The sequence below is a fragment of the Anser anser genome (assembly GCF_964211835.1).
Source record: "Anser anser genome assembly, chromosome: 7".
Lineage (NCBI taxonomy): Eukaryota > Metazoa > Chordata > Aves > Anseriformes > Anatidae > Anser > Anser anser.
Genome location: NC_139727.1, coordinates 33,743,997 through 33,771,636, shown reverse-complemented (window position 1 = coordinate 33,771,636; position 27,640 = coordinate 33,743,997). Strand labels below are relative to the sequence as shown.

The 27,640-nt window shown below is 35.5% G+C and overlaps 1 protein-coding gene across 17 annotated transcripts in view; it reads right to left on the bottom strand.

The window, feature by feature from the left end:
• Positions 1-27,640, bottom strand: part of ATRNL1 (attractin like 1) — a 519,713-nt gene that overhangs the window by 65,577 nt on the left and 426,496 nt on the right. The window lies entirely within an intron of this gene.

The following is a 27,640-nucleotide window of genomic DNA, read 5'->3' as shown; positions in this document are numbered from 1 at the left end:
AGAATAACAAATGACTTTCTATCATGACACCTTACACAGATCACAGCCTACAGAACATAGGGAAGACATGAACTGAATGCCTCAAAGCATGACACAGCATTTGTTTTGATTGTCCTATAAAATGTGCTCTTTTTAAATGCCAAAACATCATTCTGAAACAAATTACCCCACTGTTTAAGATTTGTAAGCACACAGAAGTTTTTGTGACACATAACCATGTGTTGGATGTTGTGGATCAGATCATAGCTGCTCCAGTAGCAGAAAAAACAATCAGACTTTTCTACCCCAAGGAAAAATTACATGATGGGAGCAAAAGGGAATGTAGTTTTGCTCTATCATATAGTAGTAGCAGCATGTGTTGAAATGCTGTTTCATTTAATGAACACATTTTAACATTCATCTCCAGAGGTGGAAAGGGAGAGGGCAGCTTGGCAGGATCATGATAGCACAGTCAGACCTGTGTAAAGGTGTTGCAAGATGTGTCTCTCACTTTCCTCTCTTGAGGACCTCCTACTCTGGCCCATTCACCAATCTGAAAGCATAACTGGGTACAGTTTTACACTTGAATCTTAAAAATCAATTAAAATTTCAAATATCTATGAGATAATTCTCAGCTGTCTAAATCAGTACAACACACAAATAGTAGCAGAACTATGTTGATTTATAGCAACTACAAATCTGACACTATTTTATTATTTTCTTAATAGTTTCTTTGAAAAATCCGGCAAATGAACTCAAACTCAGGTATTATCACTTAATGATATTTTCCAAGATGGCTTCCCATCAAGATTGTTAACACCTACACTGGTCACAAACATATTAGAAACTCCACTGAAAAGGAACAGGAAAGAAAACTTTTCCTTAAAGAATCTATTCTGACAAATAATTAGACACATGAGAATTGGTGTTTGGTGAAGCTGTTGCATTAAAACAAACAGGATTATTTGCATGAATGAAACTGCTTATGCACATTACTCATATTGGCTTAACATGATAACATGGAATAATTTTTTTTTTAAAAAGAGGTAGTTTTTAAAAATAATAAATAAATAAAAATATTCCTTTAAAATATTACAAGATCTACATCATTTTTACTAAGCCAGCAAAGATTTACTGCATAAAGGATTTGCTGAAGTTGGATTTCCTGAATGTCACTTACTTGACTTATGTAGAAAGTGTCAATTTTATTTATTTATTTATTTGTAGAAAATACCATATTCCAAAGTATGCTTAGGCCCTTGAGCACTGCTAACTGAAAACGAGTAGCTTGATTATGTTTCCATAGTCCTGATCTGCTTGTACTTCTTCTCCATTTGTGTTTCCTATGACACAGCAGGGAACTTCTCATTACTTTATATTTTTATTATTTTCTTCAGTAGGTTTCTATAGAGTCACCACCACCAAAAACAGTTGAATTCTATAGACTCCATTCTTAATGCATGAAAGTACAGAAAAACTTGTTATTTTGTTTAAGGTAATGTTGTAGCCTGAAAGTTTACATTGTAAAGCCCACAAGTTCCCAGAAATGGTACGCAAATTTTTTTCAAAAGACATATCTTTTTCCCAGTAATTTGACCATCTTTTTTAAAGAGTTTCCTTGAAAATTCACAGATTTTTTTTTTTTTTTAACTTTTCACTGGAGTTTGATTCAAATCCTTGCATTCCATGAATATTTGTACTTCATCTCATATATATATATATTTATATTTAGTTCTAACCAAATGGTTTATTTTACCCTAGTTTTGTACATAGGTTTTAACCTCCTGCCAAGAGTAAAACAGAGGAATGCTCGTCCTGTACTTCTGTCAACAGAATGGAACAAATTTACTTTTTGCTATATGTAAGCTCTGATTTAGTTTAGCAGTGACTACTATTAGTCTAGTCATGCATTTCATCATTATTTCTAATTCCTCTTCCCTTTTCCCTCCCCTTCACAACACTTTCCCCAGTCTTATGGTGCTCTTTCCATGAAAATAAATGCCCCATATCAAATGTCACTGGCTAATACAATAAGCAGAAGGCGCAGGATCTTATTTACTTAAACAACAGCTGAGATTTGAGATCAGTCATCAAGCAGATGTTATTTCTGAAGTTGAAAGTGTTCACGATTATTGTTACTATAGAAACCAACCTTTGTAAAATATTCCAAACAAACACTTCTTTATTAGCTAGCAATGTGACTACAGTGCTCTGCATTACACTGCATCCCACGGTAAGTTATCAACTGCACGTATTTTCTTTCTGGTTATTTGCTTTCAATAGTGACTACAAGACAGAATTTCTATAGGTCTTACAAGATACTGTATCACAATACCAGTCATCCATAAAATGACACACACTGTACTCATTCAATGCTAAACTCCAGCTTGTTTCATTTCCCCTTTCCTGTGGGCAGCCACTCAAATCAGTGCTTCCCTGTTTAGCAGCAGTGAAAAACAGGAACCCACTGCTAATTCCTGTGGTTAGATCAGCAGCACAAAACCAGCAGCGGTTGCTAAATGCCAGCCCCAGCCTCTTTAGCAATTAAACCCTTCTTCGTAGACTTTGTGAAGCCTGTGCGTCACTCAGAAAGCATCTTTCAGTGGCTAGTTATGGTATCATAACCAGCAGTTTTAGACTTGATGATTTATTTGTTAATCATACTAGAAGAGTGAAAATCTGAATCTTGGATCCAGCATAGCCAGGGGGACTCCAGCAGTGCTGGATCCCTCACCCCATCCCCAAGGACAGGGATGGTCACAAGCATCACTGCCAGGTGACTTAGAAATGTCACAGCCTGTGCCCATGGCAAGGGGCAGGTAAAGTCCCATTAGACCAACCTGTATTGAAGCCACCTCTCTCCTGCTACAATTAAATACCTATGATCTACTACCCATAGGCAGATAACAAGGCAAACTTCCAATAGATGTTTATCAGGTCGAAGCTGGCTTGTTGTTATACCACGTGGAAAGGAAAACTGTAGTTAAGGCTACCCAAGCAAATTAGAAGAAATTCTATTACAGAATATATGCATCATATTGATATTAGGAAATAGTCCTCTGAGGTGTTGCTGTTTCACAGAAATCCTTAGAAAGGATAAAATACTATTAATATTAATGTTTCAAAGGACAGAGATATTCAACTGGTATCAACTTCTGTTTATTATATTTTTTAATATTCTGATTATTATAATTTAAATTCCAAAGCTGTTTTGATTTTGAACCTATTGTCATGTGCTCATAACTTTCTTCAACTTTCTACACTGTGTTTAGGTTCAAATAGGACAATTTTGCTCAGTCTTTCAGAAACTTCTCAGCTACCTTTGAGATCTGGGACAATTAACATTTTCTTCTAATACCAGTTCTATACAAGGCTTATAATTTAATTTAAAACTTGGCCCTGACTCAGGTAACATCAAGGATTCCTGCTTTTCATTACTGCAAAACAAAACTGTTTTAAAATGCAGTGATACAATCAGAAGACAATTAGATTTCCATAAAAATATACAGAAGTATGGAAATACGTGTGCCACTGGCAATCTATTTTAACACACAATACTGCTGCAGTGAGGGAAGTATTAAGCACAACTAAGAAGTCAGTTAAAAAAGTTTAATTGAGATGTGCTGTCTGCACCTGTATGATGAAGATAATAAAAAAAATCCATAACTCATTTTAGGTGTGAGGAAGGTGTGGCAAAGGATGTTTTGGAAACAGATCACAAAGAAGGAGTAGTGCAGGCATGTTTTATGAAGACAGAGTTACAATTTAGAAGTCATCGTGTGGGACTGAATGCAAAGAATGCAAGTAAGGGTTGGCAAGTGCCCCAATCAACATCCACTAAGGAAAGTGCTGTAGTTACAGGTAGGTTGAAGTTTCAGAGAACATACAAGCTACATTTTAAATACTATCTTTTAAGTTATCTTTAAATACACTGAGAACATCTTAACTGATTCTATATGTCTGTGATGTAGTTTATGCTTTCTCCATGGAGGAAAAGCTACCAGGCTTTTAGCTACATAGGATTACCATGGGCAAAGAAAGTCAGGCCCTCTAGACAGGGGTGCTCAAGAGATTACAGTAGCTAGCAACACATTTGACTGACTCTTTCTTCTCAGTTTAAATAAGCAAGTTGCCATTTACAGCCATAGTGATTTAGGGCAACCTTGTGTATGAGCCTAGAGCAAGCCAAACCCATCCCCTTCATGTGTACAAACTCAGGTTTTCTAATTTTTTTTTTCTTTTTCCTATCTTTCTTTTTTTCCTCACTGTGTTCCATGTGGAGAGGACATACAATGTGAAAAAAAAAGTAAATAAAATAATTGCATTTACACATGTATGCAGACATACTACACACACAAATGCATGCCATTATTTCCAGATGTGCTATCAGAAATCTCTGGAATGCTATGTTGAAGCAAAAAAAAAAAGCTCAATTAAAATTTTATCAAAAACATTAAAAATGAAATCCTCTTGAAAATCTCTTCAGACAAAGCAATGTCTCATAATTCCCCAAATATCTACTGAAATGAGTTGCAATAAGAGGTTCTAGAGCCATCAATATCTTTAAGGATTTCATAGATGTCTTTTAGTTTCTCTTAGATAATAAATTGCCAGAATGGTTTCTACTCTTTCCAGTTCCCTTGTCTCTGATTGTTCTGCTGTGACATTTCTGGATGACTTCCAGTTCTGACTGTTGTAAAGTCCTTGTTTTTGCAGAATCACCTAGTGTTGAAATTTGCAATTCCAAACACTATCTTTTTTTGTCTGTTTATCAGCTAGCACTCTTTGCTCAAGTAATCTTTGCCCTTCACATTCCAATTGGTTTTGTCCTTGTTCAAACTTCTATGAATTTACCACAAGTAATGTAACTTGAAATGTAGATGAATAGTTTTCTTCATTTAAGAAAAAAATTACCTTTGTGTAACCTTCAGTTATGGGAAGTATCTGAACATATACTTAATGACAAACTTAATTTGGGTATTAACATTTCATCTATTTGATCTTTATATTACTGAATTTTAGCTTTACATTTTCATTATATATTTAAAACATTTTTTCATGTCCATATTAAATGCCTCTTTGTATGGCTGTAATTTTCCTCCAGTTTGTCTGGTTTTGGTCATTAGAGAGTTTCCTAATTTTCAGCGAACTGCTGAGCAAGCTGAAGATGTTAATTGGATATATGACTATTTTTTTCTTGTAGGAGTTTCTTATTAATGACTGCTCCTGTAGATGATATACATTTTAATCAATTTGCATCTGTCCTTTTAAAAGATTCAGTTAGGTCCCTAATTAACCATCTGTAAACAAACCGTTGTTCGGTGGTGGTTCAGCCATTTATTGTGAGCTAGCAAAGGCTAGCAAGGGCCTTCTGCTACCACTCTGCCCTGCTGTAAATATTTGACTTCTCTCAATATTCAGAAAGTAATTGGAAAAAGACAAGTGACTCACAATCCAGACTGTAGATCACTGGATTCTCTCTAATTGAGTCAATGACATTGCTATTATGAGAAAACATCAAAAATTGCAGGTGTCTGTTGCTCCCATGAAGTGTCTGGTTCTTCAGCAGTTCTAAGTCATGTATTCATTCCATAGCTATAAGTGACAATAATGAAGATCATACATTCCTATGATGAAAGTAACAGTAAAACAGTCTTTATAAATAAAATTACTTCCTTAGATGAACCTTTTTTTTTTTTTTCCTTTTACAAATAAAGGCACAAAATATTGTTTCCAAAGCTGTTCTCTACCTAATTGTGTACTCCAGCACTTTCTATACCCTGCAGTGACCCCAGGAGTTTCTGAACAGCTTCAAGCAGGGTAACAAACTTCCTTAATATATCTTGTCTCTCAACACCTCCTGTAGAGCGTGTTCATTTGTGCATGCTCATTGGAGTGTGCCAATGCAATGAGGGTTATCTTTTTTTTTATTATAACACGTGCAGCACTGTATATTTAATGCACTGTATATTTACCTATATATCCCATTCCCAGTATGCTGTTATGGCCCAAATACACTCACAAAGACTTGATGCAAAATCTGTAACTCTTTTCTTATGGGCTACTCACACCCATGACAAAGATACAGAGACTAAGTTATTATCCGTACTTAAAAGCAATTTCTAGCACAAAAGGAAACCATCTTCTCTGTTCTTACAAGCGGATAACTTACTGATGTGTGTCAGTAGGCATTACTCATTTTTACCACACAGGAGCAGATCAAGGATGCCCCTCAATCATGCAGGAGGGATTATGGCTACTCTGAGGCAACTCCACTTCTACCATCATACCTTTTTTTTTTTTTTTTTTCCTTTATCTTTACGTATTTTGTTCAGAACCTTAATATAAGTATTGAAAGTTACAGGTGCTACCTCCATTCCTGTTAATTCAGAACAAAGATTTTTTGTGATGATCGTGAATACTGGACCATCTGCACAAAATATGTATGTGGAACAGACTGCTTTTACATAGCATGTCATGTGAGCAGAAAACATAACAGAATCCATGTAACTTGGCATACATTAGAGGATTCACATTTTTATTTAGTGATATTTTGGTGACAATATTTTATGCTTCCACCAAAATTTCAGCAAGGGATCATTGTGACTCTTATAGTTCAAGCACTTTATTTGGTCTTTAATTCTCTAATTGTTAGAACTGTTTTCTGGACAGCACTTGTATGTAATTAGATCCCTACTACATAGTCATTAGGGGCTGAGAAGGATCATTAGGAGTTGAAAAGAAAATAAAGAAATGAAATGAACTTGTTAATCACCAAGGTTAAAAAAAGAAAAGCTACAAAAGGGGAAAGCAGAGCCATAAATCAGAAATCTACCCTGAGGACTTTCATCCTCCTTATTCTGCAGTTCTACTTTTCTCTGAGTCAGTGATCTCCCTCAAAATCCAGTTTTGTTATAGCACATCCATTTCACATCGATTGCAACAGATTGTATAACATTTTCTCTTTGCAATTTTCCAGATTCTTTTGAAAGAAATGCATCCAATCATTTAAATACTTGTTACCAGGATTCTTACATATGCCACATACCTCCTTCTTTCCTTTCAATTACCATGTACATCCAACAGATTTATGTTCTGCTATATAATGCCATTATACCATGTTATATCATATATAATCCATTGCACATTTCCATTCACCTGTTCCACACTTAAAAGAAAAAAAAATCAACACTCTTTGGAGACCTAGTCTGACTGCAAATATAGAAATGTGCCAAGACAGTTTCATGTTCTTAAGACCTGGAATTCATCTAAAAGCTATAATATATATGCTTGGTATTTTATTAGCATCAGTGCAAACTTTTGGGCCTGCTATCTCATGATTTTAGGAACTATAATATAAAGGTTTGGATAACCTAAACTTCAAGATTCATGGCGGCTTTTCACTGAGATACACAACATCTGCTTCAGAACATCAAGTTTAGACTGATACAAATGAAGGAATTTGGCTTCATAATATAAAAGTACAAGAACTTAACCCATAGCAGAGTTTTTAATATTTTTTCTTCTCCTGTGAAACATGTGGCATATGCATAATGTATGGCAACGTGATCCACAGAGCTTTTATCGATGGTTGTTTGGTGTGATCTATACAACTCACATATTGCTCATTTATGAGTAATGCAGTCCTCCCAAACTCTTGCTCACAGACATATAAAAGATGAAAACATTCAATGAATATCACTTCAGGAAGGCCACATTATTCTTGAATGTCAGGGCTTATGCAAGTGACGCTGAAGAAGGCATAATACTGACATTACCAATTACACACTAAATACATTATGCATTTTAGAAAAAGAAGTAATTTAGAAAACATGAAAATCTTCCTCTCATACCAGTTTTTGTATACTTCAGATCTAAAACCAATCCCTTAGCTTTCATCAATTTAATGGCAAGGTCCTGAAAAATAGAAAACTGGACTGTAAAATTTTCAGAGTTTATAATTCCATCTTTCAAGGATTGTTTTTACTACCTGATTTGCATTTAAGAAAAAAAAAGACTTTTATAGCATATATTTCTAGCCCCCTCCCTTCCCCCCCCCCCAAGCATCGGGTAAATCTCAGAGAAGCTGTGGATGCTCCATCCATGGAGGCCAGGCTGGATGGGGCTTTAAACAACCTGGGCTGGTGGGAGGTGTCCCTGCCTATGACAGGCAGGTTGGAACTGGATGGTCTATAAGGTCACTTCCAATCCAAACCATTCTATGACCCTATGAATCTCCATCACCATCAGTTACTGCTACATTTAACGATTAGGACATAAAATTGCAATGCTCATTTATTTATTTCAAGAATTGAGGCTAAAGGATGATATAAAAATATCATTAGAGTTGGTCACTGCACTTTTTTTCCTTAAAAAAAAACACAACAAAAACTAAAAATTCCGAATATCCCAAATATTAAAAAGCTTTATAACGCTATCTCCAAAAGCAGTATTTTCTTGTTTTAATGGAATGTAATTGAAGTATAGGAATCTAATTATATATTCAACAGTTAAGTATTTTCTTTATTATTTTAAATTATTATCAGTAATAAATCAAATAAACAAGTGTTTTCAGTATATTAAATACCAAATAAAATTTTTAAATGTTGATTCATAAAGTCTATAAGGTATCTATAGATCTAAGTTTCTCATAGGATATGGTTTGTAAATCTTTAGGATCTATATTTTAGTATTGATTATGAATAATTTAAAATCAAAGAGTTGGCAGCTATCTCTCTAAAAACTGCAGCCATGCAATTTGTATTTGGTCATAGTGGTCAGGTCTGAGACCGAGAAAACAGAATGAACTGATGCAGCTAATTACTGCATAATTCCAGTTTCCCAAATTGAAACAAATGATTGAACTTTATCTACCACACTGCACAGAAGACTACTCAACCACTTGATATTTTACCAGCATGGCAGCCTACAAGAAAACTGTGACTTGCCTTCATTTATCTGGTACAATCTTGCCTTCATTTATCACGTACGATTCACACATTATTTTCCTCAGAAATTCAGAAAGTAACTTTCTGTCCTGTATTATGAAAATGATATTCCTAGGTCTGAGACAACTCAAAATAAACAAATAAAAGGCATTTCAAACACTTCCTCCACAGCCCCAACCAGGAAATATGATTTTCACAGGAGCGCAAAGGAAGACAAATGCCTGATTAATGTTAGTTTAATAGAAAAATAGCCACATGATAAAAACTAAATCAAACAGCATAATAGCAAAGTTGTTCACAAAAGGAATAAAAGTCAGTAACAAACACATAATGTGCTTTTAGATTGATTCAAAATATTTTCAGTTCTATAAACTTTAGACAACACCTCAGGGGTTCATTTTTCAATCTTCACCTAGTTTACTGATTAATGATATGAACAAGCCCTTGATGAAGCATTTTCCAGGTTTGAGACATGCCTATTACACTGTTTTGGGCAACTCTTCAGAAAGATTTGAAGGCATGAAAGTGCATGACGGTATTCTTTTAGGTAAGTCTGGTTTAATATTACAAAATGCTGAAAGCAATTTCTCATTGCATGTAGACTTCCTTCCTCTATATTCAGTCTCCCGTTGGTACCTATTGCAGTAAAAATCAGGCAGCTTGTCTTCCAATCAGTTAATTTTCATGTGCAAGGATACAACCACAAACGTACTGCAGCTAGTAAAATAGGAATTACAAAAAAATTTCCTAATAAAAAGTTCTTTGCCTTAAGAATGGATTAAGAGAGAAGATAGAGGCAAGGCCAAATGATCACATGACTGTGAGAAGATGGGGAACAGTGCCTGCTTTGCTTGTTTAAAAACAAGGAATTGAATTTGTCTCCCCCACAGCCTAGGTACCTGCCATACCACCTTATGACAGTCAGACATTAACTGTTGATGAATATTTAATTCATTCATTCCAAGTGGGATAGAGCATAGACAAGATACTAGTTTACAGCATGCTAACTGAAGCGCTTACATAGGGAATTGGAAGACTACTACTGCTAAAAGGATGAGATGATCTACCATGGTTCCCTGATGCCTCAGACCTCATCAGAATTTAGATGTGTAAGCTTGCCCATTTCTATGCTGCTTTACTTGGAAGGAACATCAACTCACTGAGTTTCTCCCATCTGGGCCACAAGCCATTCTGAAGCATCTCATCCCCATCTAAATCTCACCCAGGTATCTGATTTGTTAAAAATGTACTTTATGCTAAAAATGGATGCATTATGCCTTTTGCATAGCTATCTTTGAGCTAATGTATGAATGTAAGATGTGAAAATCCTGGATCTGATTTCCCATAAAGTGGGGGCACTCAAACACAACCTCACCAATTTTCAAGAGGTTGTTTTTCCACAGAGGTATAGGATAGTTAGAGAGGAAGCCTGGCTTTTTACTCTAGTGGCAGAACACATGGACAGACGCTATTATCAAGAACGCTTGCAAGATTTAGATTGGGCAGCAAAAGATGCGGGAACAGAACCCTTATCTGAATGCTGAAACACTAGGATACAAATTAGCGCCTTTTTCCTGTTTGTTTTGGATACTTACATTATTATAGTTATTTAACAGCACATCTTCAAGCTCTAATTTTTATAAGGAAGTCATGATTTTTAATGACTTCAAATTAACTTTTCTTGCCAACTGCCACAGGTAGTCAATTTTGGCCCCTCATTCAGCTGTACATACAGGTGCATATCAAATCCACAAGTGATTAGCCAATAGTAAATTTGGCCCAAAAATAATTGAGAGGGTTCTCTTCTACTAGTCTTGATTAGATGCAGAACACTGGAAAAAATAAAAACACCACCACTACCAATAACAACAAAAAAACACCCTAAAGTTACCTTTTGATACTAAGCAAAACTGGATGCAAACTGACACCTTCATTATACTGCACCCATGACAAAGACTGAAAGGAAGAAATGCTGCTATTCATCCAATGCCTATCTTCAGCATGAATTTAAGATAATACTTTCATACCATTCACAAATATATGCTAGCTATTACAACATCATTTGTTTCAGTCACTAATTACTAATACTTAAATACAAAGTAATAGTTCAACAACTCCATTGACAGCGTGATAAATTACAAGAAACCAAATGAGTAAAGGGTACTATACTTGCCATCACACAATGAAGGCGATTGTGAAAATAACAGAAATCTTTAATTAACTCAGGAAATTAAAAGGTGACTTTAATAAAGGAGCTTAATAACAAGACATCCCAATGAACTCACTAGCACATGTTAAACAAGAACAAGAAATAATTTCAGGTACGCAAATGAGTAGATGCTTATACACAGGCTAAATTATACAAAAGACAAATGTTTTAAACTGGTACCCACATAAATGATAAATTTAAGACTAAACACAGGCACTGATCATAGATGTCTAACAAGTAATAACTGAAAAAGCAGGACTGATTCCTTTACAAGCACACATTAAATAAGTTTAACTACATTGAGACTCATTCTGCAGCTTGTGCCATATCTGTGTTTGAGGTGTTCACACACACACCATAGTTACTACAGCAGTGTTCTTAATTGATAATAATTGAAAACAAGGTATTTAAATTTTAAAAAAGAGTCCCTATAATGGATTATGTGACTTAACTACAGAACCCCTTTATAAATAAATTATACCCTCCTGAAACTAGAGCATTTAAAATAGAGATTTAGAGTATAACTATACTGACTAAAATGGACAAAATGACAAGTAAGTGATTCATTAAATAAGATTTTTTTTTTTAATCCTTCTTTCTTCCTTGTCCCTGTGGAGTATGTTTAGAAAGGTTCAGTTTTAAGTTTTATTGACTTTAAACAAGCTTATAAAGTAAAAAATTAAAATTAAAGGTAAGTAAATACACTTATTAGTCATTTTAAGAAACCCAAAGTTTTGTAGGGTAGTTTTAGATGTGTATAATAAAGACTCTCAGTTCTTCGGAGAATTATTCATTAAGCAATGTTAACAAACTTAACAGTTAAAGAGTCAGGATTTCAGTGATTGAAATAACCACAGGTTTCAGCAATTTGTGCTTGCATGGCAGATTTTTTTTCAGTTGCAAACAAAAGTAACTTTTCAAAGTCTAGGCCATCCCTTAAGAACTTGTTCACAGGCAGAGCATTCCAGCTGCTGCTTTCAGTGACAAAATACAAATTCAGTGGAAGCAATGGAGATTACACTGGAAAAAATTGACTTATATTTGAAATGTCTCAATATCTTATTGAAATATGGACTTGATAGTAATAAACTGCCAAGTGGAATTTAGAATTAGAATGTTATTTTAATGAACTTTAAGAAATGTGTTTGTTTTTCCTATAAAATGTGTTGGATGAGTGGAATTAAACTTACTCAGTTTATAAACCATGTTTGTTAACTTATTGAAATTAATTTGGCAATGTAGAGTGGTACCCCATCTATTCTCAGCAGCCATGCCTCCCCACCATCCCCCTCCCCAAGTTTATTCATTTCCTAAAGGAAATTGCAAGTTAATAGAAAAAGCAGCACTGTAACTGCCTCACATCCTATAGTTATTAATTAAGCAAAGTCTGGTTCAGTAACTCTGGATACTAAAAATACACAGTTAAACAAAGCCCAGTGCCTCTCAAAATGAAGTTTCAACTTCAACAGTCATTCTACAAAACTTATGCATTAAAATCCATAACCTTCTATCAAGGAGTTTCTCACAAAATCTATGAGTAAAAAAATAATAGCTCTTGACCATTTCTTTTGAAGGACTTTTGTATGAAACATAATACAGAAACATCAAAATAAGTTATGCTACTGTCATGTAGAAGCTGCTTGCTACGTAATTCTCCTCTATTCCTATATGCAGATTATTACCCTACAATTAATAAAACAAGATGGTGCAGGTGAAGGTTTCATTGATAATGTATAATATTTAGTTGATAATATATAATAGTAAAGCTTACAATGCTCTAATGTAAGAAACTTTTAAACGTTCCTGATATGTGTAGATATTACAGGATACCTTATAGTTGCAGTTGGTACTGAATGTTAAGTGAGTAGGTAGCATGCTGTGAAAAATGCACATAAACTCAGGTTATAACAAGTCCATTCCTTTACAGCGAACTTTTTCCAAAAAAAATGAACAGGTTATCATTACAGTGATTTTTGGAATTGAAGACAATAAAAGGTTCAACAAATACATCAAATATCTTTTAAATTCTGAATGGAATTAAAGGCATTAAAAACTAACTGCAAGTTTAAAAGTTGGAAAGAACTGATTGTATAAATGCAAGATGAAGTAGGATATACTGACAAATTTCATCTGTGAACATGCATGTTGCAGAGAATACTTGAAAGATATCCTACATAGAAACTGAGTCCCTGCTTCCTTCAAACAGTGTAATCGATAGTAGCACGTAAGTGAAAAGCAATGGGAAGGAAAGAAATGCCCCCAGTAACCAAGATTTTATGACGGATTAAAGGAAACTGCTTATTATAGATGGATTGGCATTCACTTCTGATTAGATAGTAAATATTTAGTTTTACTGACATAGTTGTTTGGTTTTTTTAATACTCCAAACAAAATATTTGTCACGTGAGTTTGCCGTGTTTGTACAAAGCGAAGCAGATAGTGACATTTACTGTCTCCTGTCTTCAGAGGCTGAAGTGTGCCTTCTGCACTTACACCTCAAAAAGGGAAAAGGAGAGGTGCTTACAGAGAAAGGAGAAAATTCCTCACGGGAAAAAAAAAAAAAAACAAACCACAAAATCACCTGCAAGCAAGTTTAATGCAGATGCCAGACAAACCCCTACGTTTACCCCTGAAGTCATAGAAGCTGCCCAGGTGGCACAAACACTTCTGTTCCAAAAAAGCTGCCAGCTTGGGCTGCTGGTCTTCAGCTAGAGGTTGGTTGTTTTTTTGTTTGTTTGTTTGTTTTGTTTTTATTTAACCCTCAAGCAAACAGAACCCTGTCTCTAACCTTGTCTCTAGCTATTAGGACCTCTATCTGCCAATTTCTGTAATACCAAAGAGCCTGCGCTTCAGCAGGCTGACGCCTGTAGAAGCTGGGCCCACGCTGCCAACCTTATAAGCAGGAACATACACGGGACTGAACCGTGCTGCGCTTTTAAAGCAAGAAAAAAAGAGGAGTGAAAGATCACTTATAACAAAGCACAGAAGTCATATAATGGCTAGCATCACAATTTGCTTAACTATTAGCTTAAATAGAAAAAAAAAAATTTGAGCCATTAAATATGAAAGTAAAGTAAAAAGTAGTAGAGTGTTATTAGCAAGTTTTCTCAGAGAGGTTTTTAAAACCTCTTCCATGAACTTGGTGACACCTGATTTGTGTTTAGGGAAAGCAATGAGGAATGAATGGCTGCTTTTCAGATTTGATGTTTTAAACCTTCTTGTAGTGGAAGGTTTAGTTCACTTCTTTCCTTCCCCTCAGATGCAAACAAAACTCTTCCATATCAGCAAATCTTCACAAAAATTCTATGGTTGCATATGGAAGACCACACAGCAATTGTGAGGCCTTTTGGGTTGCTTTCTTTTATAGAGCATCATTTATAATGAGCAAAGAATATAAAAAATACCACAGACAGTATGGAAGTAAGGCCATTAGCCCAAATTAATTTCAATTTTTTTGTCCCTTACAGACGCATTTGCTTTACTGCACCTGAGCCCCAGTTCTCTTCTTCCCTGCCAAAGCTACTCAGGGCCTGAGATCCTTAGGATACTTTTGAAAATCTTTTTAATTAAAGTGCTGAAATTTTAGTACAAAGGCTAAAAGATAGCCCTGTCTGCAATTTGTGCTGTGACACATCGTGTGCGGATGGCACTGTCCTTTGCTGTAAAAATTACTGTAAATGATTTCATAAAAAAAAAAAAAAAGACACAGAATATTGGTTTTAGAGCACAGTACCATCTACTCCAGTCCCTTTAGAATTCCAGGTGCAACAACTGCTCAGCTCCTGGGCTGGGAATTGGTGTTATCTTCTCATCTCTGCACCACAGCACACTGTCGTGCTGGGTTTCCCAGTGCAAGTGTTAGTGCAGCCATACCCAGAGAGCTGGGCTGCTGAAATCATGTGCCTTTTAAAGAGTAGGATACCCTGCCTGACCCATTTAATGGGTTGTTCAAGCAGTTCTAGGGGACACAAGCAAAGCGGTACAAGTAAAGGGTGCAGTTGATAGGGCCTCATCCAGAGGGATGAAAATATTATAAGCCATTACTATCGCCAAGCAACTGAAAACATCGAACTATGTATTCTTAGCTAGCATGTCTCCTTGCTTCCAAGGGTAATTTATCCCAAATTAACCGTTTATGTTAGTTATATTAGTCAAACAAACTAATTGCTTGAAGATTGCCATTTCTTTTTCACACTGAAAATGGGCTTTTTTGGGTGACAAAACGTTTTTTTTGTTTGTTTGTTTTCCAGAAATATCTCAGTTAAATAAAATACATGGCTTTTCTGGGAAAACTTTATTTTCCTAGAGAATATGAGATTAACAGGTTGGTGAGTGAAGTTTTATGTAAGCAGTATATATTTCTCCACCTCTCTTGACTCCGTTTTCTCTGGAAAACGATGCCTGGTTGCAGAAAAACTGACCATTATTTTTGTCCCAGTGATTTTTTATTTTTATTTCTTAGTTCTTCCCTTGATCCATAAATAAATAAATCAAGTTTATCAATGAAGAAAACCAGGACTCTGAAACAACTCTGCCTACCTACTCACAGAAAGGCATAAAGCAATCCATATCCATAGCTCCATAGTTCTGCTGTGTTCACTCCCCTTTATGCAGTTAGAAGCAGGTTCCTAGGTACTGCTGTTTTGGCAGAGATTGCACAATGCAGGCATTTAAGTTGGGGGGAAAAAAATTAAGCGGAGCCTGCCATACTAATCTTCAGTTATGAGTGAAATAATACCTGAACATTTTTATTGACCTGGCAAATGCTAGAACAGAAGATGTAGAAACTGAAAGATACCACATTCCATGAGATTGTTAAAATCATAAATTTTTCCACAATGCCACTTCACTGAAGTTTGGTTATTATAAGATATTTTAAGAAACCAAGTTTCCCTGTTTTTAAGTTCTCTGAAACACTCTAAAAGTTTAATTTCTGTCCTTCCCATTAAATGTTCAGAATCTTTTTTACATGATTCATAGAAGAAATACATAGTTCTTCCTTCTCTGATAAGATGAAAAATCTTTAAATATTTTTCACATTTTTTTTAAACATTTTGAAGGAGGGGAAAAATAAGGCAGACCAAACAGATAGACCAGATTGATAAGTATAAATTAATGACAATGATGAGAAGTTCTTGCTCTCAGACCATTCTATTTATACTATCTAAATACTATATGTACGTATATATTGCTATGGGGTATATTTCTGCTTGGACTTCCTAGATCATCAAAAAGGAAGTATAAAACTGATACTCAACGTCAAAAGCAGATTTTTTTTTCCTAAACTTTCTGAGACTTGCCCAGTTTCTCCAGTGCCCAGAGACTTTGACAACAAATATCCTAGCTGGGCTGCATAATACAACCATTTTTGCCAAGAGAATGTGGTGCAGCTTGGCAGTGGGAAATCTGTAATCATGAGTCAACAGAAACAAACAAATATCTTTTCAATCTGTGTCTAAATCTGTGGGTTGCTCTCTTTCACTAGAGCCAAACCTAAGAAAACAAGCAGATGTAGAAGGTAAAGCACATACCTGCGGACAGGTAAACCTGCCTCTGGAGGAACAGATGTTCATGAAGGATATTCAGTTACTATAGTAATTGCAACAAAGATCCAGCTAGTGAAGGTGCTCCGAAAGAATGAAGGAAAAAGGATTATCAGTCTCATAGGAAGAGCACAAGGCAAAATTACTCTGGGAGAGCTACAAGGTATGACAGGAAAAGTTCTTGGTAGGAGCTACTCTCACTGATAAGGACAGATTTATCACAGTAGTGGTTAACAAGGAAGAAGTTTGGACATTAAGCTACCATGTTTCCTGTAAGAAGCAATGTAGTCTGTAGAATAATGCAAACAATAGGTGCCAAGGAGATAAATCCAGCTGAGCAGTCTGCTTTTTCAACCAGTAGAAAAAGAGGGTAAAATCAAAAACACTGAGACCTTTAACTTGCTAATTACATCCACAATATGCAGATCCCTCTGAATAATACAGAGTGTACTAAGAGGTACGCTTCCTTTTAGTAATTCTGATAACAATCTACAGATAAAAATCAGTTTTAGAGTGAAAGTGTAACAAATAGCAAGTAGGACAGAGGGGAGGCTCGCATCAGGGTCAGGCTATGGATGAGGGCCATAGCTCTGAGCTGGCCATTCTTGGATACTTAAAGAATTCAATGCAAAAAGAGAAGAGAAAGACGGAGCAATAAATTCATTCATATAGAACTGAAAAAAAAATACTTAAATAGTTGTTGATGCACTTGCATTACTGACTCTTGCCATATTAAAAGACTAACTAAACAGAGAAAGAGAAGATAGTTTTAAAATGTTGCATTCTTGCAAGGTCACTTCTAAAAAATATGACTATAGTTCAGGTAAGATTGCAGTCATTTTTTGGCTAGTATTTTCACGTTTTCTTATTTAATGACAATGCTCAGACCACTATCTTATAACTCTATCCTTCAGAGAAAATGATGCATCTAAAAATATTAACATAAATTTCACTGTAAGAGGATTAAAAGCAAAGTAGTTCTATCCAAATTAATTTAGCTAAGTACACTAGATAAATAAATCAGCACCCTTCAACTCTCAGAAAGCACTTCAAGCAATTTCAAGTCATTAAAAATACTTTTAGTTCCAACATTTTGGCTCCTAGAACAGTCTTAATGGTTATATGACAGTATGTTCTACTACTGCCTGTATGGCTTTTATTACATGCCCTGATCTATTTGATGATCATGGCAGCTTTTTAGAGAACTACAAAGAAAAGCTGAAATAATGAATTATTTTTCAGACAAGTATAATAAAAGTGTTAATCAAAAATACCATAAATGTCAGAAGCTCTCATAAATCCTACATTTTATATATTCCTCTCACTAAACATTCAGCCAATGGGAGAACAAATACTAAAAGAGCAAAGAGAGAGCAAGCCAAGAAAGAGAACAAAAGCACTCTACATGCATTTACACATTTTCACCAATTTATTTATCTGATCTCATTTACTGATTTATGAACTAACATTATTCTCCTATGACTTAATTTCTGACAGCTTATAAACATCTCATATAAAGGAATACGATTATGTTTGATTTCTGGTTAGATTATAATGTATGCCCATGTGACAAGATACAGTCAATTATTTCCCCCTTATGCTACTATTATGAAATATCAGTGAGTTTTAATACACTTCTGGAAGAAGAAGAATCACTTTGCTACCCATTTCCCTGTGACTTTAATGTGAATGATCCTGCGACAACAAATAGAAAATGCTTCAGAGTACAACTTGAAACACATACATCCCATTTATAATCATCCTTTTCTGTTTTTCTTTTTTCTGTGACATTTATCAAGACTAAATGTGATTTGACCCTCTTTCCATCAACTTTTAAATCCTTGAAAAAATCATCATTGATAAGGAGAGTAACATGTACATGTAACATTGTACATTTTTTAGCAGGAATTCATTTTGCATTTTTATGAGGTTCCAAGAATATTATGTTGGAAGGTGAAATTATAGAGCTGTCATTTATGTCTGTTGGATCCTGTTCTGATGTTAGTATGATGCTATAAAGTTTCAGGAAATCTTTGTGAGGTTTCCATAGAGCTGTGCAGATTCTTTGTTCCACCTAGAGTGCAAATACCTGCTAATTTGCCTCACTTTCTACCTGAAAGCACAGAGTTAAAAAATAAATAAATAATAATAAAAATCCTACGGCTTCTATATGCAAAACGCACAGGCAAAAAAGATGGAGCTTTATAACAGAAAACAGAGAGAGACTTCCAGGTCTCAGTAGCAGTGGTGGAGTCAGGTAGCCATTTTCAGTCATGATATATTTTGCTCTACCATCATCAATATGCACACACAAGTAGTTCTAGCAATATCCAGAAAAAAATAGTTACCAGTTGACATAAGCAAGCATTTGTTATTCTTTTACAGCATATGCACTTTTTCATTCCTCATGCAAGCACAGACTGCATATACCTATATACATACACCTGTTTATACAGATATATATATATATTTCCTCTTTACAAAGATGCTGAAGAATTACTTAATAACCTTCATACCCAGGATAGGGTCCATTTAAAATGTACATTTCTTTGTGGGAAAAGGAAGATCTATACAAAAGGTTCCAGAAACTTCTGGAACCAATGGGATCCTTGTGAAAGCACTGGTTTAATATGAGAACATCAGTAAAGATGCATAGAAAGTCCCTGTAACAATGTATGACATTGTAACAATGAATGCTTCTCTATAGTTCTCTGTTTAATGGCAAAATTGTCACCATGTTTGATGTTTCATCAAAATCCAACCCTGCTTGTATTTACAAACGTGCAGATTTCTTAATTTCAACCAACAATTTATTCATTCCCATGCATGTTTCCCACTATTAGTGCAATCACCCAAATAAAGTTTACAGGTAAATTTTGCAAGAATACAGAAAAATAATATTAGAAATGTTTTCCTTTTTTTTTTTTTTTAATCAGTTTAGGTTTTATCTTTAAATACAGGTGACAATTTTTAGTTAGTCATTTAAAAGACAATAACATCTACTTTAGAAAAAAAAATAAAACATAACATCATCTTTACTTTTACTTTTTCCATATTTCATTGAATCACAAGAGTATGAGAATTCAGCAAATACTGACATTTGAATATTGCCTTACTTTCTTAAGGAAGTCCATGTTCTTTACCTGAATAGTTGCATCCAGGCTTTATTAAGATTTGATTGATTTAGAGTGACAGGATATACATGTCATGAGAAATTCATACATGTAGGGGTAATTTCTAGCAAAAATTTGTGCAGATTCACTGCAATCTTGAGTATGATTTTTTTTCTCAACATTTGTCCACCTGCATGCTTTTCTGAACAAATACGACTAAACAGAAAATCAGTTGGGCTTGATAGATCAAAACTTGGGCTCCTGTTAATTGAGAGATGAAATGTTGTGCTTTTGGTGGCCACAACCAGTGTTAACAGGAACTTCTCAATTCAAGCTTCACCTCCTGTATCTACTTTTATAACAGTTCCAATGAGATACAGACCTTTTAAAGCTTAGATTTATTTCACTTTATTCCAATTAATCTGATCACTATCCAGACATACACATCTGTTAACACAAAACAAAAAGAAGTTCCTATAGTCATCCGCAGAACAGGCCACAACTGTGTCTAAACATAGCATGCTGTCAGAGATTTAAAATGTCAGAGAAAGATGGTGAATCAGATTAAATGAGGGACATGAGTTAGGAAAAGGAGACTGATGAACGCTGAAGAGTTACTGAATTCTGCTCAGATTGCCATATACTGCCCATCATTTACATTTGAATAATACAATACAAATAGAGAAGGGACAAGTTCACACATATTGATTGCAGCACTAGCCTGAAGAACAAAACACACACTTAAGCCCATAAATCATTAGCAAGATGCAATATTGACTGAATTACTAGCTATCAAAATTCAGTTTCCACTTTCAGTGAAATAAACAAATGAAGTGTTTTTTTTTTGTCAGTGTCAAACTTGAAGGAAGAGCACACACAGAACTGTGTTACAATATTACTTGTAATTCTATACAAACTTTTCTGAAAGAGTGTAGAAAGTTCATACAAATTTCACTGATCTTAGAAGAAAAATAAAAAGAAAGCAATGTCACAGGGTTGTTACTATTTATTGTAAATCTCCTCTTCCTAAAGCAGAAAGACTCCACACTCTTAAATCTCAGCTGATTCAATCAACCTCAAGAAATTTTGGAAAAAAATCTCTGCTCTGCCTCTTAATTGTTCTGCAACCCTAGTCAAGTAACTTTACCTCGTTGTATTTCTGTTTCCTTGCTTACTTCTGTTCAACTATAAAGGAAACATCTCTGTGTAAGGACTCTTCCTACCAAATGATGGCACTGTGTGTAGCCCAGTGGGAATTTTAATTTCACTGGTGACTAATAGGTGTGTGGATAACCTAAATAAGACATGGAATTAGGCACAAAGATATGGAAAAACAACAAGAGGAAAAAGAGTGATAAATTAATCTGGTTTTAAAAATCAAATAACAGAATTTAGACAGGGCTGTCAGTATTGCTGATTAAAAATGCTTTGCCGAAAGCCTTAAATATTATTTGATTATTCTTATAAGCAGGCATGCCCGTTCTTAATGAGCACCTCCTTCCAAGATGACACAGCATAACTTTAATAGCAAGACATTAGCCACACCAGTGTAAGTCCCAGATGGAGGTCCAGTGGCAGATTTCTGCTGGTAGGTAGAGATCAGCAATCTCTGAAATCTGAGCTCAATATTAAAGACTTGGGGGTTGAATCTTTCTTTTTGAGTGAGAAAATAAGCTCTGTTTCAGAAACAGGAAAAAGCCTTTAATTTATAATAGCCCTAAACCTCATCAGAATTTACTCAAACTGACTGCCCTTGGACAATAAAAACTTCACTGTCATTTAGGAAAGTTTTATCTCAAATTCCTATTATTTTCATAAACCCAGATTCCCAGCAAAAATAGAGTTACAGTATTCTGTCTCAGACCTCTTGCAACTTAATAAATTTATAAGGTCTATTTTGCCAAGCAGCAATGTTTCTATCTCACCCCTTATTTTCACTCTGTCTTTAAATCTGGCAGAGAACAGGCTGCTGTGAAGAGACTGCCATGAGATCATGCAAAATGCACCAGTGAAGCTTAATGTGGGCAATGACAGAGGCACAGGAAATAACTAATTTCTCATTTTGTGCCTCTTCCTCTCTTTCCTGTCAAAATTCTAATTATAAAAAAAAAATGCATTTTACTGACATTGTGTCAAGTAGTCATAACTGTTACCCAATATAAGTGTTTGACTCTGGCTCCCAAATAATAATGTTAACGAGATAACACAGAACAGAGGGAGTGTGGGCTGCCAAGCCTGTGAAGCAAGCTACAGCACAATTTCTAATGCAAAAGATTTCCTCCTGGACACAACCACATTTGATTTGAAGATTTCTTAGCAGCTTCATTTTCAGGCCATATTATCCAAGACGCTGCTTACATCATCAACGTTTTGCACAAACATGCTTTCTGCCAATGAAATCCTCTCTGTGCCTACGACCCTAAAACTCTGTCTCATGACAGAAATACGCAGAGAGACACAAATGGATAAAATACTGAGGACCACTGAGGCCAGCGCCAAGCTGAATAGGACCTCTGAAAGTAATTTCACAGTATGGAAAAAAAAAAAAGTTTGGAAAATGGTGGAAATTATACCCATATGGGCAGGCCACTTGCTATGTTCTTTTAATACTGTGATTTGTTTCAGACTCCAGAATTTCAACCATAATTTTCAACCTACATTATTCACCCATCTCAAACAGCAGTGCTTACGTTATTTGTCTTGGGAAGTTATTCTACCAGTTATTCTACCATATTGCACCATCATATCCACACATACCTTTCACCTTCAAAGAAGTGATTTACCCTTTTAACATCACTGGATCTACACCTACTTTCATCTTCTGTTCTTTCACTGAGGAAAGAAAGTAGAACTTACTGGACAAAACTAAGATCTCATCAGACCTCATTTTCTAAAAAAGAAAAAAACACCAAAAACTGTAGCAACTGCACACTCAGCTGGACTCAGTAATTCTGTCTCTAACAGCACGTGGAAGTCCCTTGACTCCTAGAATTTTGTACAGACATCAGGGAGTAGATTAAGGGACACAATCCTGGTGGTCAAGCACCAAAGAGAATAGAATCAGCTACTTGCCATCCCTTTGAGTTGGTCTATATGTGCAGGGTCAAAAGAACAAATTACAAGTTGCACAGTATTTGCATTTCTTAATGAACTGCTAGAGGCAACTGGGACATTGTAATGAAGACAACCTAAAGAAAACATAATTAAAAAACGTTTTTGTTTGTATTTTTTAAAACTGCAGTTAACCCCAGAGACACACAACGCATGCCTATTCAGAAAACACTTTTTCAATGACCTTTTCATCTTCAAAGAGATGTACTATATGTCAGTCAATTCTCCCTGCTGACTTTTTTTTTTTTCTTTCCAATTAGGTTGATATATTAATAAATACATCTTATGTTCTAAATCTTCTTCTTCCTTTTGGTATCTGCTCCATTTCTATGTTCAGTAACCACAAGAAATTTGTGACTGCCCTCCCCAGGGATCCTTCTACCAAACTTTTCATTATGTAGGCAGGAGCCACACCTCTGCAGTTAAGGTAAAATTCAGCATTAAAAGCAGAAATTACATTTATTTTTTCCTTTTTTTTTTTTTTCACATGAATAACAAATCAAATAATTACATGACTTATATTACAGTGGTGACATATCACAGTGCTTTTCCGTGTAGTATAGGTGAAATTTCACTGCATTGTTTAGGTAGAAATCTGAAGATTAGTTTATGAATTAAAATAAATTACAGTTGGGTCCTTTAAAACACACACACAAAAACAAAACAAAACAAAAAAAAAAAAGAAAATCTAAGCTAAATAAAACAAATCCATCAAAAAATCCATCAAAAAATCTGTTTAATTTAAACTAATTTTGCACTTATTTCATTTTTGAATAGTTTTCTCTTTGAAAGTAACTGTGATTTCCACACACATGCTTTTACAGCTCATTTTTTTTCTTCTGTGTTGCCAATTAATAATGTTCTGTTTTAGAATTTCCATGAGGAACCACTCTGAACAAAGTACTTGTCATCTCTCACTGTTCTCCCTGGAAATGAAACAAGATGCTGCCTACAAGTGGCCACTTAGAGAAAGACTACCATCTCGTACAGTTCTCAGTGACATTTTTTGTCCATCTCCTTGAAGCACAGGAAACCACTGGCTAAGGGCAATGCAAGGAAAAATTGGAAGTGATGGCCTTTCTAAAGGAGGGCAATTTCTCATAAGCTTTTCAGACAAGCAAGATTTTTACATTTTAGCCTTTTCTGACATATTTCTGACTCCTCTGTTTAGGACCCACATGACTGCTGAGCACGGGAATCATTCGTGATTTGCCTATAAGGAACTTGACAATAGAAGGAATTAAATTGCAGGATCATGCAGGGCATCACTGGTGAACAAGGGGATAGCATATTGGAAAGATGCTGTAAGGCACTAAGGAAATAAATCACTATTTTACAGGTAGATATAATTTTTGTTTTCCAGTAAGAATGTAATACACAAAATAAAAAATAAAAAACATTTTCCTTTGACTGAAGTTATTAACAATAATTCTCTATCAGCTTTTATTTTTAGCAAAGATGACCTCAGAGAACCTTAATCTTTTCTCTAAAGCTCTATACTGTAAGCCAAGACAATTGAACCCTTTTAGTAGGAACGCTGGGTGCTCTGAGAGGAGCTCTCAAGTACTATTATCTCTGATACCATCAAACACACTATAATTTGTGCTGTGTATAGCAGTTTTGAAATGTGTCATGGAGATGGAGTGATTCATACTTTTTATTTTTCTTGACAATAGATGTTAATATTTTCTGGTATTTAGAGTGTCAGCTTTTTGACAACTTGCATTACATTTTAGGTTTGGCTTTTTGTTGTTGTTGTTGTTATCTGAAAACTAAATTGTATGACTTGGTACAAAATGAAGCCTATCACTTGACTACCACTTCTATCCCTTCTTTTCTTCCTATGGATACTTTTACAAAATAAATAACTTGTGAGGAGGCAATGAAGTCTGGGGGGTGGGTAGAGGAGGCGAAAATAAAATGGGGAAAAGTTAGGACCATAAAAACATCCAGATGCCAATGTGAACAAAGAACTTTGAAAATGATGTTCTCTGGAAAACATGAATTTGTGGTCATTAAAAACACCTCACTTCTTGTTTTCAGAGATTCACATCTATGAAAATTTAACCATGCAAGTACTACATACTTGTGAGTTAAAATATAAAAACATCTTCCTTTGACATCACACTTCAGAATATTCAAAAATTAATGCTGCAACCATAGAAAACAATTAGAAATGTATTTACTTAAAGTGTCCTTGTAGCTAGAAGACACGGGGGTGTCCATAAGTACAACAGCTTGATGACAGCCTTGTATCTGAGGATAGCGGGCTCTGTAGCACCTGAAGATTTTATTAATCACCTCCACTAATGAAAAATCTGAGGAATAATATGCTGCAGCTGAAAGGACTATAATGGTACAGAAGACGCCATTCATAACAAAACATAAGACAGCAAAATTAATTCTGTAGTTTGGCCAATTTACAAAAAAAAAAAAAAAAAATCCCCAGAATTGCAAAAGGGAGTTGTTCTGGCTAACATACGTAGGGTCTGATGTTACAGTGGGTTTGTAATCCAGCACTGAAGATGATGCTGTGAATATATCCTGTAACATGCTTCATTCATTGGGGAGTTCTACACAGGGAAAATCTTGTCAATAAACATGTTGTTGGGGCACAGATATGTGGTGAAGGCAGCTGGAGGGAGGGGAAAAGGAGAATGAAGAAGATAGTTGAGCATTTTAAAGGGTCTCAAAACCCTCTGAAATCAGTTGGGAAAATTAAGTACCTACAAAGGCTGCAGAGGATGGTCCACTGCACCTAATTTAGACATCTTTCTTTCTCTAGTGACTAAGGAGTAACAGCAGGAAACAAGCTTAATGTATATAACTGAAGTCTAGGAGACAGCCTTTTTTGAGCAGTGTTACCACTAGTGTAGGCTTGGCTCTCAGCTGTCATCTTACAAGAAGCATGTCCCACACACCAGACCTGGGAACATTCTCCACCCAACTGCCAGGCTACGGAATGGAAACAAATGGGAATGTCAACAAATGGGAATGTCAAGGGTCCAAAAGCAGTGCAGGCGAGATTCATCCCAATTCAGCTAAAGCTAGGAATTTGCACCATGGAAAGGTTGGACCTGGTGCTTAGGGACATGGTTTAGTGGGTGATATTGGTAGTAAGGTGACGGCTGGACCAGATGATCTTGAAGGTCTCTTCCAACCTTAATGATTCTATGCTCCAGGGACCTATTGGATAGGTTACACCACCACTGACAACTACAGTGGCCCAGTGAAGGGAATATACCATACCTGTACATAGGTTGTATCATAACATGATAATTATGTCCCTCTCCTAAAATTGATTTAGAATTTAACTCTGTGTAAACATTTTAACTATTAAAAAAACACATTCCTCCTGAAGCTGCCCATAGTTCTGACCTATGAAGCTAAAAGTTGTGCAATTTTTTCTGTTAGTCTCCTGCCTGCAGAAAAGTGCCCATCTGCCTCAACAGGCATCTCTGGGACTGTGCAGACGCAGGATTACCTATAAGAAACTGAACTGTAGCATGCATCATACACATTCTCTGATGCTAGCAGCACAAGGTAGAGTTACTTTACACTCCATTAATATTTTTCTCTTAGCATCACTTCTGCGGCTAAAGTTTAATCTGTTTTCTACAACAACCACTACTATTTGTGGTATTATGGTACCCATATCTGTCTCATTCTGCATAAAAAAGGACAAAAAGCCCTCATTCAATAATTCTTGCATCACGTTCAGCTGCTTGCTCTTGAGGCAGCTCTTCTTTTAGAAAGATCAGCAGTTTTGATCAAAGACTTCCACTAATGGAAAATCTATCATATTCCCTGAATGATGCATTCCAATAATAAAATACTTTGGCTTTTTAAAATGTGTATCATCTTTCCTGATCAAACTCTGACTTTCAGCCTCAGGATCTTGTTATGTTTTGTCTCCATGATAAATGAATCCCCAAAACCAAGCACCTAATCTGTGTGCAGTATATATGTCACCCTCTATGCTCTTCTTTGACAAAGAAAACAGAAGTTAAAAGAAAGCCCCCATGTGATTTGTCTCACTGATTCTAAACAAAAGTTTGTCTTGCCTCAAATAAAAAATTGAATTCTTTCACCTCCAAATCCATGGCAGAAGAGTTTTCAGTCAGGCACAGAGGTTCATATTCAAAGGCAAAGGAAGAGCCCTTACCCCACTCCACCCACGAAAAATAAATAAATAATAATAATAGAAGAGGACTCTACTGAAGTTGTTTCCCATGTCCTTTCTACATTAAGATATACTGTGAGATGATTGAAGTAAAGAACTTCTAAGCACATGAACAAGGTTTTACACAGTTTTAAAACTAGGAATTACCCCTCTAGTGTCTTTATAATTGAAATATATATATTCACAGTGCTTTTAATTAAGCAGTTAGCATATTAGGTATGGTGAATTTCTATCAAAGTTAGAGGAAGCCATACCAGCGACCAAGGAGATGAACATAAACAGCATTTTTCCAGCTGACAAACAATGAAAATTTACCAACACAGCAGTGCTACTGATGGTTAACATGAGGGGGAAAAAATTGGGTAAGAGGAATTCCTGGAAAACAACAAAAAGCAAACATATTGTGGCCTAATCTTGACTGTTATTTGCCTTTTAGAAGCAGCAACAGACTTTTGATAGGGCATGGCAGCTCTAGCACCAGAACCAAGCCCTAAGATGGATCGAAAACATACCCAACAAGTGGGTTGTTTTATACCTTATCGAGAACAGACACA